Source organism: Belonocnema kinseyi, chromosome 5 (assembly GCF_010883055.1).
Source record: "Belonocnema kinseyi isolate 2016_QV_RU_SX_M_011 chromosome 5, B_treatae_v1, whole genome shotgun sequence".
Lineage (NCBI taxonomy): Eukaryota > Metazoa > Arthropoda > Insecta > Hymenoptera > Cynipidae > Belonocnema > Belonocnema kinseyi.
In genome coordinates, this window is record NC_046661.1 from 40,197,924 (window position 1) to 40,208,411 (window position 10,488).

General features: G+C 30.6%; 1 protein-coding gene across 2 annotated transcripts in view; it reads left to right on the forward strand.

The window, feature by feature from the left end:
- LOC117172373 (solute carrier family 35 member G1) overlaps positions 1-10,488 on the forward strand; it is a 106,621-nt gene that overhangs the window by 913 nt on the left and 95,220 nt on the right. The window lies entirely within an intron of this gene.

Sequence of the window (10,488 nt, forward strand, 5' to 3'; positions counted from 1 at the left end):
TTAAAATTAGAATAAGTTATGGCAGATTTTAGTTTATGTTTTGACCCTGGCTAGCTAGCATTATGGTTTTTTTCCGTAGAATGGTTGAAACTGCATAGAAGAATATTATACTTCACAAAATATATTTTTAACCAAAAATGGAATTTTCTGATAAAAAAATTAGTTTTTATCAAAATAATTTATTTTTAAACCAAAGTAAATGGAATCCTGGAATCTGTAGATTGAAAATTTAGTTTTCAACAAAATAATTCATTTTTAACAAAGTAGTTCTACTATTAAGCGCATGTGACACAGCCAAATACCTATATTACCTACCTCACTTTATCAGTTCACTGAATATTTTTTTGAACCTAAGAACTTCTTTTGTAAATAAAATATCGAGCTGAAACTTTGGATAATGTATTAGAGTCCAATAAAGTACGTTTAGGTACTGCATTTTGGTAGGAACTTCACTGAAAATTGTTACATCTTTTTTCTGAACCTCGACATTTTTTGAACTTTCAAACATTTTTAATACATAAAATATCGGTCTCAAACTTTGAAAAATGCAAGAGCCGAAAGAAAACTACGTTTGAGTACAAAGCTTAATAATAAAAGATGTAAAAAAAATTTCAACTATCAATTTCATCGGCATCAGCCGGTAACGTTGTACACGAAAATACGAATCCTGGCGGCGACTAGACGAGGCTCTAGAGGGTTCGTATTTTTGTGTAAAACTTAAGTTGTAAAATTCATATATTGTTTAATTTTCCATTACAGCTTAAAATTAATAATTCAACTAGGCATTTATTTTAATGATTTTTTCAACTATAGAATGTTATTATAATAAATACAACATAATAAATTATATCTTAATATTTTAATTTATTATTATTATGTTTTTAAGGATTAGGTGTTTATATAATAATAATAATAATTAGAGGATGATCTACAAATTCAATATATTCTATATTAAATAATACATAATAATAATTAACAATTAATAAATTAATAAATAATAATTCGAAAAATATTTTTACCTTAGGTAAGTGGAATTTTCAGATTACAAAATTAGTTTTAAACAAAATAATGCTTAATGTAATAGGAGATAGCCATATCATAGGCCTAATGAACAATAGTGCTTCAATTTAGTCTATACTAATGATTTAGTAATAAATAAATATATATATATATATATAATGACAGAAACCAAGTCTTCTTATTTATTCGAAGTATTTGAAGTCATTACAAAGTGAAACACTGAAATTAAAAAGAAAATTAAAGACACACACGGAATATTATCAATAATATTTTGTAGCCCTGAAAAGGACCGTTTTTTATACGTTTAAAACAAATGGAATGTTCCTTCGTTTAAAAATCTTTAAAAAACAGTAATAATAATAGTTAAAAAATCATTAAAACCAATTCCTAGTTAAATAATTATTGTTTAACTGTAATGGGAAATTAAGCAATTAATGAATTTTACAACTTAATAGTCGAACTACTTCGCTAAAAATGAATTATTTGGTTGAGAACTAAATTTTTAATCTACGAATTCCAGGATTCCATTTACTTTGGTTTAAAAATGAATCATTTGATTAAAAACTAATTTTTTGATCTGAAAATTCCACAATTCCATTTTTGGTTAAAAATATATCTTTTCAAGTAAACAAGGACAGTAACAAGGACTGCAAATCGAGTGTTCCGGGCACTAGTTTGGGAAACTCTATGATATAATGGTCCTATTGTATTCGTCATGTATCGGGCGGGCAGAGGTATTTACAGCAGTTGGCCGTCACCAAACCGACTCCCTTTTTAGATTTTTCTTTAAATTATTAACACTTTTTTTTTAATTGATGAATTTTCTCATTAATAAGTAAAGAAAGGAATACTTTTAAATCACTCTTAAGATCTGACTAAGTGAAATTAGCTGATGGTTGAATTGAAAATACATGGAGAATAGACATAAGGAGCCCAAAGTCCTGTACATTGACTTAACCAAAAACGAGTATTTTTCTGTCGGATGTACATAAACGCATCGAAATGCTAGATATTCTTAGGAGCGGCGCTAGTGTGGTACGGGTGTAGATGACCGCCGGCATGGTTCTTGTAAATATAACCTCACGGCAAAAAGAAAAATACAACATTCCTAAATCGTCGAAGAAATTTGTTGAGCCATGAGCCATGTTAAGAATATTGGAATATAAAAACTGCTATATTTAAGTCAAAGTTTGATACAGTGAAGTGTCAATTGATGAGTGTTTGATAAAGTGAAAATTTGATGAAATTTGAATAATTCAAATGTACCTACCTCATCTGTCACAGGATCACTAGGATTACACACATCTCAAAAAAAGAAGTTTCGCGGGGAATAAAATTATTTCAATTTTTTTATACAAATAATAATTTATCTGTGTCAATCAAATATCACAATTGTAAATAATGCCAAATGTTTCAATGTCAACATAGGCAGCTGTCATTTAACCCCCCTGCCATACTAGCGCCATACACAGGAACGGGAAGTATTGTCCATATTCATATGTGACAGTCTGAATGAAAAGTCACTTTAATTTAATTTGTACTGACGCAGATACGTAGATCTGGTCAGATAGTTTATCAAATGAAACACAAGTTGCAGCCGTAGCAGTCAGACAAGGAACGACTCTAGAGTCGAGACCCTGCCATGCCGGGACGGTCCCACGATGAAAGCATACACTCTACTGCGCTTATCATATAAAAAGGGAGGGTGTGATATTTACCTATTCTTAGCCTACGAAACTACTCTCTTATAGAAGAATGCCCCAGTGGACACAAAATTTGGCGACGTCTTTACGACATTTTTACGACATCCTATGTCCGTGTCGTTTCGGTGTCTTTACGATATCGTAAGGACATCGTCATATCATACGACATGTTTACGATATCGTAAAGACACCTTAACGACATGGACATAGGATATCGCAAAGTTGTCGTAAAGATGTCTTAACGATGTCGTAAAGACGCCGCCAAATTTTGTGCCCACTGGGTGCGCTTACAAAGCTAAAATATTTTGGCCTATTCTTTCTAGCTTCACATCTCCCCTTTTAGAGTGAATTTCTCCCGAAATTCTTTGTACTCCCGTAGCTTACTTCCTTCTAAACTTAATAGATTTATCATCTAACTTACTCTCTAAGTCAATCCTAGACGAGCTCGCTGGTACGTAGGCGACAACTTGTGGTATTATTGCGTGGTTTATCTTATTGGTGGTACTATACAACAAAAATTAATGCAGAGGCGAGGAACACATTTCCGAATTAATTCGCAAAATCCGCATTTATAAAGTGCAAATATTGTCCTTTCCGAAATTGAAATAAAAATAATATCATAAATAACAAGCAGAGAGGTTAAAATTGAAATAAGAGTTCGATCATAAATAACTAGCAGAGAGGCTATCTCAATAGAGTTAATGACACTAGGGTGGTCTAAAAATGCATCGCAAAATTTTTTTGTATGCTACAGGGCAACGATCTCTTCATTTGATCACTTTTTTGAGTTTTTAGAATAATTTTTTTCAGTTTAAAAAAATGTCACGGGAAAGTATGGAGACCTGTAGAGAATTATCCAATGAAGAATTTCATCTATCCGACATATGGGTTTATTAGTTAATTAATTTTTAATTATTTAAGCAAATGGAATTTGTTTAAATAATTTGCTTTCGAAAATTTTTTTTCTCTTCAAAATTATCACTATTAGTCTAGTGGAATATTAATTAACATTGGTTCATTAAATTTTAATTGTTTAAACAAATGGAATTTGTTTAAATAATTTTTTTCGATAATTAGTTTTTTTCCATAAAAAATATTACTGAAGAAATAATACTCTGAAGGAATAGAATTTGGATGATTTAGGGGCTAAAATATAATAATTTTAATAAACATTGCAGTTCATTTTAATGATTTATAAATATTACTTTATACAAAACTGGAAATTTTGCTTAGGAGGTAAAGCTGATTCATTTTTACTTATTTATTTCGGACTTCACATATGTAAATCCGAAAAACAGCAAGTTTTTCGAACGACACAATGTTCTAGAGGCCCTATTTTTAATTAAAAAAGCTGCTGACTGGTACGAAAACAATCTTTTCCGAAAATTTGCACATTTTGCCATTTAAATATATATATATACTCAATATTAAAATATTTTGATTTCTTGTTAGGGTCGAAACTTGCTATATCAGCCACAAACACTTGGTCTTTTGTTCCGCGTATCTGCGCGTATCCGAATACCATCATTAAAATATCGGTATAGGCTTTTTTCATACAACGGCTGAAAAATATCCCGTCGTTCTCCCGTTCGCATCGAAAAACTGCCGTCCAGAAACGTCCATTTACTGCCGGATTGCCGCACGGAACACGAAGGCAAATGGGCGCCAGAAACAAAATGGTCACTGCGGCCGGACGCGTCGATTAGGTAGTGAATGAAAAATAATTAAGATAAGGGGAAAGAGTAAATGGTGTAAAGGGCAAGCATAAAGGGGAATGGGAGAATAAAAGGGAAAATGGTTAAAGGAGAAAGTGAAAAATGACAAGGGGAAAGGAAAACTGTGAAGGTGATTGGGAGGGGGAAAGGAAAATACAAGGGAGGTGAGAAAAGGGGAAAGGGAAAAAAAAGAAAAATGGAAAGGGGAAAGTAAAACTGTGAAGGGGATTGGGAAAGGAAAAGACAAGAGGGATGAGAAAAGGGTAAAGTGGAAGGGAAATGTTCCCTTTACCTTTGTTCTTTTTCCTATTCTCTTTCCCCTTTTATTTTTCTCTTTTCCCCTTTTCTTTTCCCTTTTCAGCCATATAGATTAGAAGTAAGGAATTAGCACGATGTTAAAAAAATCCTATTTGCACATCCATATAGAAAGCACGTCAAATTATTTTTGCAGTTTCATATAGAATACATCTTGAGATGGTCCATATAGATCCATATAGAAGCAGTTAATTAGCGCGTTGTTAGAAAAGTCCCACTAATGAAATTCATATAGAAATCAGTTAAAATTCTCTTTGCAATTTCATATAGATTACATGTTAGGAGAATACACATAAAACCATATAGAAGTAGGGAATTAGGACAGTGTTAAAAAAAATCTTATTTGCATATCCATATAAGAACCACTTCAAATCTTCTTTGTAATTCCATATAGATTACATGTTAGGAGCATACATATAAATCAATGTAGATGTTTAGGGACTTAATGCGTCGGTCGGAAAATCCTGTATGGATATCCATATAAATACTTATAACTAAAGGGACGCTCTTGGAATTCCGTTCAGAAACCATCTCAAATTCTAATATGAAATCCATGTAGAATACAGTAGAAGGAAATCCATATAGATTCTGTAAAATTTCTATATGGCAAATTTTCTGTAATTGGCACTACCAATACAGGGTGGCCACTGAACCGGGAAAACCTACAGAACCGGGAGAAAGCTGGGAGAAACGTTCACGGGGAGAAAATCGGGAGAATGTCGGGAGAGAAATATTACACCGGGAGCTTTCTTTTATTTCATAAGTCGCGCGTTTCGTAGCGCTGTGTGTCCGAACAACCAATCACGAAATCGTTAGTTACTTGAGACTGTTTCACCACCCACATTACGTTGCGTGTGCGAGCGTACTAGTTCGCATTTTATCGTGTTTCTTAATTGTGCTAAAACGATTGACAACGATTAAGCTTTTTGAATTTCCAATTATTTCCAATCCGGCACTTGGAATTAGGCACGTGATGGCAGCACTTTCGTATGGTGGGTATTATTTAAAAACAGTTCTTCAAGTTTTTTGAAGAATATCCATTTGAACGGTATATATTACGAAAGAAAGTAAATAAAATTTTTGTAGATACCCTCCTAGAAATAATCGATTGAGCAAGATTAATAACTATTAAGAGTAATAAAAAGTTGAATCAGTTTAAATTTTTACTAATTTTGTCAATTGTTCCCAATCGGGTTGGATTGAGTAAATGCACTTGACTGCAATACGCCCTCTACAGTTTCCTTTTTTAACGCATATGACGCGCACGTGTTTATTCGTTAGATTTTAAATTTATAGTAATTTAACAAAAGTTTTAAGTACAAAAAAATATAATGTTTAGGTGGTATACCGAATGAAAAGCTAAAAGTATATTGATTAAAATCATGTAAAAATCCTACTGTTTAACTATGTGACAGTGATGTAGTATGATTATCAATCAGGCAGTTTGATTTAGCCGGTATATTATTGTAAAAAGTTTATTTACTTCTTTTTAAATTCGTATTCTTGAAAGTTGTTTGTTTGACAGAATAAAAGACCGCTAGTGAATAATAAAGGCAAAATAAGAATGTAGTAGGAAAACTTAACCCCTAACTCAAAATAATGGATTCCCAATTGGAAACGATTGGAAATATTATAGAAGGTAGGATGGCGCCAATATTTTGAAACTCAGGCTAAATAAATTATAGGTAACTCATTAAATTTTTAGTAGAAGAGCATATCCAATCGATTTAAGTTTCTTGAAATATAACAATTTTGAATTTATAAATAAGTTATGAATATTTAAAATAAAAAAATTTGAATATTTCAAAAAATTTGGTTTGCAAATATTTTTATTTTAAAGGTTCGAAATTATGAATTGTATAACATTAGATTCATTTAGGTTTCATTAGGTTCAAATTTGAATTGAATGCGTGCGGAATTCATTACAACAAATGGTTTTCCTTCCATAATCACAGCAATTCTTTATATTTTCTCCTCCCTGAAATATTGTGATTAATGGCCACATATTTCTGTAATTTTGGTCAAATTTTTCATTTGATAGTCTGAAAAAAGTTTATTTTTGGTCTTTATATGCAGTTGTCATTCTCATAATTTCATCAAATTGTATGTAACCGTATGGACGTTCTTCGACGTTTTAGAATATCAAAGAATAAGAGTTTAATTTTTAATTTACGAATTGTTTTAAACTTTGAGTTTGAAAATCTAAAATTAAGAAATTATTAAGTTTAAATGTAAGCAGTTTAGAAACCTAAATTTTAAAATCCTATTTTTGAAGTCTGAATTTTTATTCATTCATATCAAATCGAAACAAGAATAAAAAGGTATATTTATCATACTTAAATTTCACATGGCATAATTTTAAATTAAACAAAGGTAAAGGCTTCTGTATCCTTATCGTACAATTTAAAATGCTTTATTAATAAAAAAGTTACAAACTTTTTTTATTATAATATGAATTTATGTGTTAATAATTGCGAATAATTAAAAATTGAGACCTCTTTCTCACAAAAAAATATGTTATCTCTAATATTAATTTTTAATTATTTAATTTTATTCAATTAATAACAGCTTGACATTTTTAAATAATAAAATAATACTTGAAACTTCCGAGAGCGCATAATAAAAAATAAAAATTTTGCTTCATTATTACAAAATCAACATTTTTATTTTTATCCTGTATTTGATTTTATATTTTTAACAAAGAATACTATTAGCACATTTTATTCGTAGCACCACTTTCATCTGGTAAGAATTATTCACAAAATTTTTATTTGCTTTGTTTCATAATATGTTCTGTTTCAAATTTATATTATTCCGAAAATGTAAATAACTGTCTTTAAATAATTCCCGTCAGAGAAAAGTGCTGCGATCACGTGGCAAATTTCAAGTGCCCAATTAGAAACAATTGGAAATGCAAAATGCTTAATCCTCGCCAATCGTTTTGGCACAATTGAGAAACACGATTCGGAACAATTAAGATATTAGTTATATTGTTTCTTATCGATCTCAATTGATTATTTCTAGAAGGGTAATTTTTACCAGATGAAAGTGGCGCTAAGATAAAAAATGTGCTAATAGTATTGTAAATTGAAAATATAAACTCAGATACGCGATAAAAATAAAAAAGTGGATTTTCCATTAGTGAAAGCAGCAAAATTGTATTGTTTGTTTTATTATGCGCTCTTGGATCATTTATTGCAGTGAACATTTTATAGAGGGTTATAGATTTTAAAATCAGTTGAGATTTAAAAAAAAAAATTAAACGAATGTTTTAAAAACGTGAATCTTCAGAAAATCGATTGAAGTATTATTTTATTATTTAATAAGATTCTAGGCTGTTATTAATTGAACAAAGTTAAATAATTTCAAAATATTATTAGAGATAACAGATTATTTTAGCAGGAAGTGGTCTCAATTTTGTATTCTTTGCCATTATTAATACATAAATTCATCTTATAATAAAACAACTTTTATTAATTGAACTTTCTAAATTGAACAGTAAATTTACTTTTTTTATTTTTCACAAGGTAGCTACTAAAACTGAAGAAAAAATTTGGAATCATTTCCTAGTTTAAAAAAATGTACACAGAATAGAACAGATTAAAACTCAAAGTTTAAGTTTTCAAAACTGGAACTTTTCTATTTAAAGTATTTAAGACTAAACTGCAAATTAAACCATTCAAAGTGGAATTTTTCTTAACACTGAGCATTTTGAATATATAATTAGAACATTTAAAACCAGCTATTTCGAGTTAAAACGTTCAGGTGTGCATGTAAATGTTACAAGCCGTCCAGATGCTTCTTCTAAAAAAAGCATTTAAAAATGTACAATATGGATACAGAATATGCCTGTACCTTTGTTTATTTTAAAATTATGCTCTGTGAAATTAAAGTATGACAGATGTACATTTTTAATCTTGTTGCGATTTGATTTGAATAAGTTCAAATTCCGAAACTTAAAAAATAACGTTTTCAAATTTAGGCTCCTAATCTACTTAATTCTAAACTTACTAATTTTAAAAATTTTAGTATTTCAAATTCAGTTTCAAAAATTTTTTAAATTTAAAATCAAACTCTTATTCTTTGATATGCTAAAATTGGAGAAAAACGTCCATAAAGTTATTTGAAAGTTTATGAATTTCTGATTTTAAGATTAGGCATAGGCAAACCAAATTATTTTAAATATTAAAAATTTAATATTAAAAATATTTTAAACTAGAAACTTTCGAGAATTTCATATCAAACTTATTTAAAAATTCAGCATTCTTATATTGCAAGAAAATTAAAAGTATTGGATACGTTTTTCTAACAAAAAATTAAAAAATTTGAATAAGTTACCTACAATTTACTTGGTCCGAGTACTGCCTACTTGATAATCACACTATATCACTGACACATCCGTGAAACGGCATGATTTTTGTATGTTGGTATAACCCAGATACTATATATTTTTAATTCGGTATACTGCCAGAACAAAAATGATAATTTTTTGTTTTTAACATTGTGGTGAAATCATAAAAAATTTAATTTGTAACCAATAAAAGCGTGCGAGCCATGTACGTTACAAGCGAAAACTGCAGAAACAGCATTGCATGCAAGCGGGTTTACTCAATTCAGTACGATTGAATACAATTGGGAACAACTGACACAGTCAAGTCAACAACAATTTAAACAGATTCAACCTTTGATGACTCTTAATCGTTGTAAATCGTTTACAATCGATTATTTCTAGAAGGCTTGATATATATAGAGACTGCCTAATGCTAATTAATGTATTGATTGTTCATAACTTAAAAAATCTGCACGCTACGCGGGGAACATTCTCATTGCGCGTTACGAGCGCGGCTCGCTTCGCTTGCAAGTTTGAGCGCGCGTAAGGCGTGCGAAGGTTGAATCTCGCGCTTAGCGCTCGATATTAGGTTACCTCACGCTTCGCGCTCGAACGTAATTACACCTCGCTCTTCGCGCTCGGATATTTATTCTTTGCATTGGAATGCTTGAAAAAAACTTTATCAAAAAGATCTCTTTTAGATGGCAGTATTTAAATTCGTCTTCATGTTCTGAATTGTCTATTTAATTAAGTATAGTCAAAGATTAAGTTTCTCAAAGCTCTGTAGGCTTTGAGGTACACATTCCCATCGTGACGCTCGCGCTGCGCGCTCGATTTCCGACACATATTTGTAAACAGGTTTTGTTGAATTTTTTTTTCTCGTAACTTTCGTCGTTTTTCCGCACATTTTTTTTATTTTATTTTTTTCAACGTTATTTTTCACGAATAAAACAAAAAGTACGCGTCCTATCAAGAAGTGATTCTTGACGAAATTGTATATCTTTCTTGGGATAACCATTTTTGTTAATTCATATTTTTTCATATCCTACATAGTTTGTCCACAAAATGGAATTTTTTATTTTCCATTATTTTTTGTGCAATCAAAATTTGAATTTTCGATTTTTGAAGAAAATCCAAAAATTGGTTATGATAATCTTGTAAGTTCATTTTTTTGAGAGTTATCAAGTTTACGGACGGACGGCCGGACGGACAGACAGACAGACGCCATTGTGAAAACCTGATTTTTGGATTCAGGAGGTCTCGAAACGTGGAGATCCGTTGAAAAAGTATGATGTCACATTGTCACATTGACACGATCAGTTTTTCCAATTTGTCGGACACTTTTCCTGTCGAACCACGATTTGGGAAGTCATCAACATTTTTGGTCTCTTTATACCGCTTTACC